Source organism: Xyrauchen texanus, chromosome 38, assembly GCF_025860055.1.
Source record: "Xyrauchen texanus isolate HMW12.3.18 chromosome 38, RBS_HiC_50CHRs, whole genome shotgun sequence".
NCBI lineage: Eukaryota > Metazoa > Chordata > Actinopteri > Cypriniformes > Catostomidae > Xyrauchen > Xyrauchen texanus.
In genome coordinates this window covers 19,585,003-19,594,913 of record NC_068313.1, presented here as the reverse complement: position 1 = coordinate 19,594,913, position 9,911 = coordinate 19,585,003, and the positions used below count along the sequence as shown (strand labels likewise).

Here is a 9,911-nt window from a genome sequence, read left to right as displayed (position 1 = left end):
GTCATACAGCTCTGGAGTGACTCACTTAGGGTGAGTAATGACAGAATTTTCATAATTTTGGGGTGAATTAATCCTTTAATTCTGTTAGCACATTCGGTCAAGCTGTGGTGGTTGCATGTAGTAGTTTGAAGAAGGCCCTCTGGAAGGCATTAGTGGAGTCGGTCCTCATATTGTTGGTGGAAATGTGTGCAGCACAGTGCATCAGCAGCAGAGACAGGCCACCCACCGACTGCAACCTCTGAATGTGAACAAAGACACAGGAGAGTGCTAAGTGAATGGAGGTTGGTATGACAGAACTATGAGTGTGCAAAACATGAATTAATTATCGCTCACTCTGTGAGTGACAAATGAGCACATTTAACCTTATTAAAATCCAAGAAGCTGTGAAGCCAATTAAATCACAGGGAAAGTGGAGGTAAGTAACAGAAGAATAGTTTACACTAAGTTCTAATGATTAGTAATATATTTCTTATAAATATTAACAATATAAACTAAATATAAATGTGATGTTATAAACAAAACGTCTAGGTTACGGATGTAACCTCCGTTCCCTGATGGAGGGAACGAGACATTGTGTCGGAGAAATGACACTAGGGGTCTCTCTTGAGCACCGAATATACCTCTGATCTATGAAAAAAGGCCAATGAGAAGTTGGCTGCTAGTATTTGCATACCCCGCACCCGGACATAGGGGTATAAAGGCGAGGAAATATTAGAGTTCATTCAGGATTTTTCTGAGGAGCCAGAAATGGTCCGGCCACTACAGCAGCTCAGCTCAGCGACGTGGCCGGGAAGACACAACGTCTCATTCCCTCCATCAGGGAACGGAGGTTACATCCAGCTGTTGGAAACGTTTTAAAGGGACCACGGTGCCTGGCTTGAAGGAAGCGAGGCATTCCAGCACTTAATGAGCACGCTCGTTGGAGAGAAGTGCTGTCAATGAGACTGAGTCTAACTCCAACCCGAGAAAAGAGATGCTCTGGACCGGGATGAGCTTGCTCTTCTCCCAGTTGACCTGAAACCCCAAACGGCCGAGGTGCTTGAGCACCTGGTCTCTGTGTGCACATAGTAATTCCCGTGAGGAGGCCAGAATGAGCCAATCATCGAGGTAATTGAGTATGCGCATGCCAGCTCCTCGGAGCGGGGCAAGAGCCGCCTCTGCGACCTTCGTGAAGACGCGAGGGGACAGAGACAGGCCGAAGGGGAGGACTTTGTACTGATACGCCTGGCCGTCGAACGCGAACCGCAGAAAGGGTCGATGTTGAGGGAGAATCGAGACGTGGAAGTACGCGTCCTTCAGGTCTATCGCTGCGAACCAATCTAGATGCCGGACGCCAGATAGAATTTGTTTCTGGGTGAGCATTTTGAACGGGAGTTTGGACAAGGTCCGATTGAAAACTCGCAAGTCCAAGATCGGTCGTACGCCGCTGCCTTTCTTGGGTACAACGAAGTAAGGGCTGTAGAAACCCTTCTTCGTTTCGGTTGGAGGGACAGGCTCTATCGCGTCCTTGATTAAAAGGGAGGCGATTTCTTACCGCAGGGACTGAGCGTGTCTGTCGTGCACTGCGGAGAAACGAACGCCCACGAAGGGGGGCGGAGACCTGGCAAACTGAATTGCGTTACCGAGTCGAATGGTCCGGTGCAGCCATCGCGACGGGTTGGGCAGTGAAAGCCATGCCTCTAAGCTCTGTACTAGGGGCACCAAGGGGACGGGGATTTTGGACGTACCCGGCGGGGCTTCGCAGCGGTGCGGAACAGGTAACGCAGCGTCGGGGGGCAACGTGGCACCCCAAGGCTCTGGTGCTGAGAGCAAACTCAAAGCACTTACCTTGCTCCGCGCACCCGGCAGGGGGCGGGTTCGTGACTGAGGAGGAGGTCCGACGCTGGCGTCCTCTGGACTCGTCTGAACCGGCCAGTCGGGGAACAGTCGTGGGCCTGAGGGCGGGGGATGGAACTCTGGTCTCAGAACAGTTTGATTCGCAGTGCCTTGGCTTGGTGGACCTGCAAGAGAGCCATGGCATGCAGGGTGGAAGCGGCGCGTCCGGTAGCGCTGTAGGCCTTCGCGGTGAGCGAGGATGTTGCTCTACAGGACCGGGAAGGGAGTACAGGGTGACCCCGCAAGGTGGTAGTGCTTCCGGGGCATAGGTGGAGCGCAACAGCCCTATCCACCTGGGGAATCGCGGTGTATCCGTGGCGCGCTCCGCCGTCGAGGGTGGCGAAGGCGGCAGCCCAGAGGAGTCCTCAGCATCAGATCCCACGCCCTCTGATGTCGAGGCGAGTCGCCGCCACCTCGAGCGGGGACAGGAGTCAACGAGCGTATCGGGGCGCGGGTGGTCCGAGGGGGCGTACCCGGCGGAGCTGCACCCGCTGCCATCCCTGAATCGCCTCCATCGCCAGCCGCATCGTCCTCAATCCCGTGGGAAGAAGGAGCGACGCGGGGGGGCGGCTGGAGTGGCTTGCTTACGGTTGTAAGCCGAGGCTGCGTTTATGGACGGTTCATGTTCTCATTGCGAGAACATGACCATGACAACGTTGCGGTCGTGGCTTACGGTTGTAAGCAAGCCACGATCGCAACGTTGTCATGGTCATGTTCTCGCAATGAGAACATGAACCGTCCACAAACGCAGCCTCGGTGTGATCGCTACCCAGACACACGAGACAACGCCTGTGGCCGTCGGAAGAGGAGAGTATTCTACCGCATCCAGGAACAACACAGGGGCAGAAAGGCATCTTTAAAAAGACGCGTCCTTAAAAGGACGTTCAACGCCGCTGTGTTTTTGCTCTTTTAGAGGAAATTACTCTTTTAAATAAAATCACTCTTTTATGAAGAAAAAGAACTCGTAAGAGATCTTTATTATCTGCAGTGTCGAAGCGCTCAGGGGCAGGAAGTGCACAGCCTTGCAAACAGGAGAAAGCCGCTGTTGTGCACCGTAGAATCCAACAGCATGCAGCAGAGGGATAGCAGGAACTCGGTGTGTACACGCAGCAGTTGCAGACACGACCATCGGCTCCAAAGACATTTTCTGAATGAACTCCCATATTTGCGCCGCTTAAATACCCGTATGTCCGGGGCGGGACATGCAAATACTGGTTGCCAACTCTCATTGGCCTTTTTTCATAGTTCAGAGGTGAATATCGGCGCTCAAGAGAGACCCCAAGTGTCGCTTCTCTGACACAACGTGGAGAGAGCGACAGAAGGGGAACTGAGAAACAAAAGAGACACAAGCGTCAGAAAGTACAAATAAACTGGGAGAGCCGAGCTTCCACAAAACTGAGAAACAAAAGCGACACAAGGGTCAAAAGGTACATCAAGGATGAGACTTAACTTGCGAACTGGTCACAGGAGGAACACGGTAGGAAGGCTCAAAACTGAACACATGGTTGAGAAACAAGCAGGTTTATATAGGGCAGTGTACAGGTGCAGGGAATGAGGGTTAATGAGCAGATGGTTAAACTGGGTTAGGGGCATTGGTGCCTCTGCAGGTCTGGAGGGGAAAAGCACCCCAAAGTGGAGAACCCCAAAGTTTTTTTATCGTGGTCAATTAAAAATACTGTGAATATTTCTAGATACCTTATTTTCCGAATTGTTTATATTTTTAGAATTAACCAGTTAATATGTATAACACTGCATGTATGGTGTGATAAAATACAGTCAGATTTTTACATTGATCTAACATAAAAAGGTTTTTGAAATGTCTGATGAAATTCGAGGTTGTGGTGGTTGTATCGGATATTTTTGCATTGCATATTGTGCATCTGGCAAATCTTTTTTTTTATTCACACGGTCCAATTCTAAATCTTTATATCTAAAGGAGATTATTTTGGGAATTTGACACTCATCTGTCATTTTGTAAGCACAGATGCAGATCAGTGGTGCTGGCGGGCTTACATTTTTGCATATGAATTAATTGATGTTGCAATATTTTTTTAAACGCATTTCATTACTGTTTATAATACGTTTTTGAAAATAATAATAATAAAAAACATTCAAGTCATTGTCAAGTCATTCAGTTCAAGTCAAAAGACATTTTCTTCATTTAGTCAAGCAAGTCACAAGTCCTTAAATATGCGACTCAAGACAGACTCGAGTCAAGTCATGTAACTCGATTCAACCACCTCTGGAAAATAGAATAGAACAGCATACCTTACCATAACAAGCCACAAGATTTGAGGTATTTATCATATCCACAGCAAACAGAGTGTTAAAATAGTTATGCTCCAAAGTATCATCCTTAGTTTTAGGGGTTTTGAAAAATCCCTAACCCTAAGAATGACCAATAGTGATAATACTGATTCAATTAGAATAGAATAGAATTGTTACTGGGCTTAAAAACACATTGATTTTGCTACGTTTATGCCTCTAATCAACACTGGAAAGGCATTTCCTCCCATCGAAAATGGAACGTTTCAAAAACGCTCTTGATTAATGCATACTTTGAAAAATTATGACGTTAAAAAAAAAGGTCTTAAACAAAAATGGATTACTGTGAATGTGGCCTAAATATGCACCTCAAGACCTGTGCATTCTGTTCTTTGCAAACTCCACAGAGGTTTGCTAAATAATTACACTGTCATATGTGCAATCAAGCCACAACACTGCCCCTGAAGGCCAAGAGGTCACTAAAAATAAAGCTTTGCTCACATTCAAGTTATTTCCCCATTGACATGTCGTGATAGTTCTCATGGCTTTAAGTCATCTGTTGCTAGACTAATGACTATGCAGTTCTGATGAGTTCAGATTGCACATTTCAGTGGTGATAATTAGAGCTTGACCTGGGGGCTGAATCTTGAGCTGGCCTCTATCTCTGACACCATCCCAGAGCTGCTGCTCCACTTCCTTCATCAGCTGGAAGAGCAGAGATAAAGCTACCAGTCTGGACCAGTCTTCCTCTGCAACACAGACAGTAAAACATATACAAAACATACAGAACATAGAAAAGGGATAAATCTATTTTCTGAAACAGTTTTGCGTTGCTTCACAATACGTTTTCCTCCCTGTCCTCTTAGGGGCTCTTTTGGAAAGTCAATTGGTCATCAAAATACTTTTAATATCATGTATTGTTAAATTAATTAAAACTTGATTTTAAACAAGTAGTTATGTGCTTGCTAGCGTATTCCAAGTAGTGGCTACTGTAGGTACTGGCCCCAGTAAAAGTAGCCCAATGGTTTTTAGAAATTTAGTACTTAGGCATGGCATTTGTTCAAATTTCGAACCCTTCGTATGAGCAATAGTACTAGTGATGCTTGCCTTGGCCTCCTAAGTATTTGGGTCATGTGACCAATGAGTGATTCTGATTAAAAAGCATTGGATCACAAAGCCCCTCATGATTTTTTTCTCAGTGCCAAAGCATTGTAATAAATAACTGTTCTAGTTCACTGTTCTCATACTTCTCAAACTTGACCTTCAAGGTTAACAGAAACATAGTCTGCATCCAAAAAATTGGAAAATGCTGCCTTGGGAGGCTGTGTATGGTGGTAGGATGGAACTAAGGTGCTTTTCAAACTGTTCTGAGACCAGAGTTCCATTAGTTCAAAAATGCTGTCGGTTAAGCCATTAACCGATCAGGCAGAGAGGCGACAGGTCAGCTGCCTACATTTTCAGATGCAGCCTAGGAGTTTTAAACCTGTACTGTACTGGTCCATTCAAAGCTCTCCATTAAAGAGCCTTGAAAATGAACTAACCTGCCAGTTCCAGGATACCAATTTGAATGGACAACCCGGGTTCCTGGACATCTGAATGAAACAAGAGGGAACATCATGTCATGATCTGAAATGAGGATGCCAGTAAGATCTCTAACTGAAGACCACCTTACCCTGGCTGTGGCTCAGTCAAGTCTTTTCCTGGACTTTGTGTATGTAAGATGGGTTTGACAGAAAAGGAGAAGGCACTGTGGCATTCTATTCACTAGCAGATGGAGCCTTCATTTGATCTTTAGAGGACTGAGTTTAGACGGGAACACAAACAAAGAGGTGAAATTCTTCAGGCTGACTGACAACCAAAGTCTCACAGTTTTTCTCCCAGCATTCAGATATACCTTTAACTGCAGACACCAATTCAGTCCACACTCTGGAAACAGTTTCTTGGCCGAATGCCTGATTATTCAAATTGCTCATATTTTGAGTGCATGGAATGCGCATGTACCTGGAATTTTTTGCAATAATTAGTGGGTCCACAAAGTGACAACACTCCAAACTGAGCCATTGCTGTCATGTAGAAGCGCTAGCAGATGTAATCACGCTAAACAACAGGAGACATAGATGGAAACAACCATAGATATGCGCTTCAAGAGCGCATGTGTGAGGAGGTCAGGAGATACCTGCATTTGTATAACTTGAGTCTGAAGGAATATAAAGGCATCTTCATGGGCCTAAACTCTTGAGGAGAAATAGTCCAGTATCTCATGGCAGTCGTAGCGCAACCAACAGCGTATGTACACAGTCAAATGAAGTTTACTTTGAAAGGCCAGCTTTCGACTGCATGCAATTGCTAACACACTCTCTACACAGGACACCAGCGATGTTGCGATGCATCGCAGCGCCTTAAGGCTGTCTAAACTGGATGCTTTAATGTGAAAGTTCTAAACTGTTTATTTGACTTATTATCACGAGTAGCGCCAGCTCGTGCAGTGCAAAATAGAATGGGGCGTCCCTTTACTGTCGGCATTACAAGGTGGTCACAAAAGATGCATTCAGTATAGACAGCATTATTGATTATATTGGGAAATATTTAATTATGTTGCATCGTTCTGCACGGCTCGCATCTGGTGTAGACAGGGTGTAAGAATTCACGTCAAAATGAAGTATCCTATGGGCTTGAGGATAATATTCGCATTTGGCGTTCCAGAGAAGAATGAAAGTTATATGGGTTTTGAACAATATGCAAGTGAGTAGTAGAATTTTCTTTTCTTTTTTTTCTGAACTAAGGCAATAATGTGAATATTGTACAAGAACTTGGCTGTCACTGGGTGCTGGTCGATTGGCCAGGTGCTTCGCTTTCCACCAAGAGCTGAATGAGTCATTCAAGCCCAGGAAGGATTTTCTGCTGAGTCATAGCTATAACTTTCAGAGGGCTTTTGACACTCCTGGGCTGCAGCACACCAAAATCTCTATACCAGAATAAGCCAGACACCAAAGACTAGAAACGGGAAGAGAGGCATTTAAATACACTGTCAGAAAAAAGATCTCCAAAGGTTAAAAGAGATTTATTCTTTCCTAAGCTGCATGGCAGCATGGCATTCTCCCAAATATATACTGAACAAAATACCTCCAAGATAAACCAAGGGCATCACTATACAATTCTAGGTCATTGCCTGAGGTTCTCCACAAACATGTATAATGGATTGTATGTCTTGCCTCCAGCATGAGATACCTGCGCGGTGTCAGCACGCAGCTGGCAGACCTGACGAGCACAGTGGAAAGATGAAAGAACCACTTCAGGTTCTGCTTGTCTCTGCATTAATTGCTCCCGCAGTTCCCTCTCTCTCAGTTTCCCATCCTGCAATAATCACAAGACACGTCCGTGTTATTCACCCGGCCACACTCCATCAAACTGGAAAATGGACAATGGAGTGCAAAGCCAGAATATTGGCAAACACACCAAAAGCACATGTAGCAGAGGAGTACATCAAGACTTCAATGTATTGATCAGCTCATTCAGCTGTTCAACGATTTAGTAATGAGCTCAATTAACTGTTGTCAGCTTATGTGTTTTTGTCGGATGGTGTGAGTGTGTTTTATGGGCACACCACATTTACACATTTTAGAATAATTGTAAAGTCAGAAATGAAATTATGGGGATTATGTGGTGACAAAAAATGTTGTATATTTTATATTTTAGCCTCTTCAAAGTAGCCTTTGAAGATTACTTCGAAGACCCTTTGCCTAGATTACTTTGGGAATTCTCTCCAAAAATGTAATGATGTGCTTCCTGAAATACTTTTTTAAATATTTTAAGGAGTTCCTAACTTTACTAACCAGTCCAACTCATTAAAAACAAAAAACATCTCAAATTCATATTTGTGTACAAAACTAATTTGAAGAATTTAAGCATAACTCTGATGAAAATACCAGCATATGTTGTGTTTTGGATATTGGTCCCCAGCATGGGATGCTGATTTCCCTAACAGGTTTTTTTCTTGACCTCCTTGGTGATTATGATTTCAAGCAAGATTACACTTCCCAGTGATTGATGCACAGAGCGCTTGATAGCGCTAGAGATTGTAATCAAGCTTGAAATCATTATCTCCGAGTAAACTTCTGATGTCAAGATTTATAGTGAAAAAGGTGTTTGGTTGAAGTATTCTGGTTTGTTCTCATCCAAAATTGATTGTATTTCTTCAGAAGGCATGGATTAAACCACGGAAGTCTTGTGAATTACTTTTATAATGCCTTTATATGATCTTTGGATCTTCAGAGTTCTGGCAACCATTCATTTGCATTGTATGGACCTACAGAGCTGAGATACTCTTCTAAAAATCTTAATTTGTGTTCTGGAAAAGAAAGTCTGGGTCTTACTCACCTGGGATGGCATGAGAGTGAGTAAATTATGAGATCATTTAAATTATTGGGTGAACTATTCTTTTAAGCAAGATTTCCTTGGTCGACTAGTTTGAAGATTCAAAAAGACCATTTATGCTGGTGAATAGCATTAATGAGTCAGCCTAGACCTGCATATAAATTGATTCTGTTCTAAGCTGATCTTTGCAGCAGGCAAGCCTTTGGATTTTTGGGGATTTTAAGATTATGTGTTCAAACTTTTGACTGGTAGTGTATGTGAGGAGAGTGGGAATGTATGTTAAGAAAAGAAGACCAGATACTGCACATACTGTACCGATCTTATCCCTCTGCAGTCTCTCCATGGACACATTCACTCAGTTCAGCACAGCCTTTAGTGCAGAGCGTAAGTTGTCAAAAGTATTCTGTTACTTGTCTATGTCTATGTTTTATAAATGAGGATCATGAGTGCTATTTTTCTGAACCTTTAAAGCATAACTGTCTGTAGTGTTAGTGGGAATGTGAATGTGAGGGCTGACCTCCTGTGAGAGCGAGTAACACTTGGGCTGGTAGAAGCAGAGAAAACTCTGAGTTCTGGAGAGCTTTTCCCTGGGCTTCACACTGGGCAGTTTCCTGAATCTCAGCAGCTGTCTCCCTTAGCTGCCTGTCTGTGACCATCCAGTCTATCTGCACACACACACACACACACACACACACCATACAGTCTTATTCAGATTGCAAGGATAGTGGAAACTCATCCCCATCCCACTGACAGTCAGAGAAATAAAACAGACACTTGGTCAAAAGACATGCATGTTAACTAGGCAACTCACAAAGCCAGACTCTTTTTTGGTTGTGCAGAGATAGCGTTTAAAGACTCTGTCAAAATCTCCAATCATCTCCTCTTCTTTCAGAGTATTCTCATGCCAGTAATTACCCCAAACACAGCTCTCCTTCTGGAGGGCTTCCACCTGAGGCAAACAAACACATTTACATACATATATAAACACCCCAAAGCCAAATGAGATTTTGTGCCACTGTGATTTAGTTCAACTTTGCTTACCATTACACTGTCTGAGTTTTCTCCTAATGTCAGTAACTGGGACACAGTTACAGGGACCACGGTCCACTTCCAAACATCCAGATGGACCCCTACAACAGAAGCCAGCACACCTGTGACCGGGTCTATCGTCTGGGCTCCAAAACATATGGGAACCAGCCATGAGAGCAATAATATACTCTGGGTTAACACATGGAGATTCATCTAACAGGATTTGACATTCCCCCGTAAACTCTATAACCTTTACAAACTGCATTCTCCATGGTTCCTGGCTGGGGCACCATGCAGCCTGACACCCAGTCTAACTGAGCACAGAGAACTGGGACATGTAAGCACTAGCCCCCGGGGTCAGGATACTC

The 9,911-nt window shown here is 44.4% G+C and overlaps 2 long non-coding RNA genes across 2 annotated transcripts; both read right to left on the bottom strand.

Moving 5' to 3' along the window:
- LOC127631983 (uncharacterized) lies at nucleotides 1–5,735 on the bottom strand. Its single transcript, XR_007969032.1, has 3 exons — nucleotides 5,682–5,735; nucleotides 4,773–4,889; nucleotides 1–238 (listed from the first exon to the last, which is right to left on the bottom strand). It is a non-coding gene; the product is annotated as an uncharacterized LOC127631983 (long non-coding RNA).
- A 3,304-nt stretch (nucleotides 5,736–9,039) lies between these two features.
- Nucleotides 9,040–9,673, bottom strand: LOC127631984 (uncharacterized). Its single transcript, XR_007969033.1, has 3 exons — nucleotides 9,556–9,673; nucleotides 9,326–9,463; nucleotides 9,040–9,179 (listed from the first exon to the last, which is right to left on the bottom strand). It is a non-coding gene; the product is annotated as an uncharacterized LOC127631984 (long non-coding RNA).
- Between the last annotated feature and the right edge of the window lie 238 nt (nucleotides 9,674–9,911).